Source organism: Notothenia coriiceps, unplaced genomic scaffold, assembly GCF_000735185.1.
Source record: "Notothenia coriiceps isolate Sejong01 unplaced genomic scaffold, NC01 NC01_scaffold00037244, whole genome shotgun sequence".
Classification (NCBI taxonomy): Eukaryota; Metazoa; Chordata; class Actinopteri; order Perciformes; family Nototheniidae; genus Notothenia; species Notothenia coriiceps.
In genome coordinates this window covers 13682311-13683007 of record NW_011369945.1, presented here as the reverse complement: position 1 = coordinate 13683007, position 697 = coordinate 13682311, and positions in this window count along the sequence as shown.

Below are 697 nucleotides of genomic sequence, written 5' to 3'. Positions count from 1 at the left end.
AAATCTTGGAAATCTTCGCTTTGCTTCCCCACAATGCAGTTCGGCGAAAAGCGAGGCAAAGTGATGTCACTCCCATTCAAAGTCAATGGGCAGTCTTTTTTTTTTTTTTTAAACCCCACAAGACTAACGCTGATCCTCTGAATTAGCAATGAGCGAAAAATGCTAACAGATTACTGCACCGAAACTCACTCATAAAACCTTATTATTTATCCTTTCTGCACATCCAACACATCCGTTTGCATCGTGAGATAACACAGAATCGATGGGTACAGACATTATCACTATATGATCAAAATTCAAAACATGTGGTGCTAGGCAGCTAAAAACGCTGACATGACTTACCTGTGTCGTTGTCTGGTCAACAGTGGTCTTCAATGGCATTAACCTGTTAAGCCCGAGAGACCCCGGTACCAGGACCCTCCTGCAACATCTTGCAGGAAACAGTGTCTGAGGGCATGTTCATTTAATAAACTATGAATGTTTTATATCCATGTAAGGCAGGGGTCTGCAACCTTTTTGACCAAAAGAGCCATTTTGCTCCTTTTTCCAAAACATTTTTTTGTCTGGAGCCGCAAAACATATTTCATAGCTAATAAAGTTGTATTTATTGTTATGTCAGACAAAAACTACAGGTTTTTTTGCATTTATTAGGCTATTTACAACATTATATAAAACTGTTAACCTCTAATAAGAAACA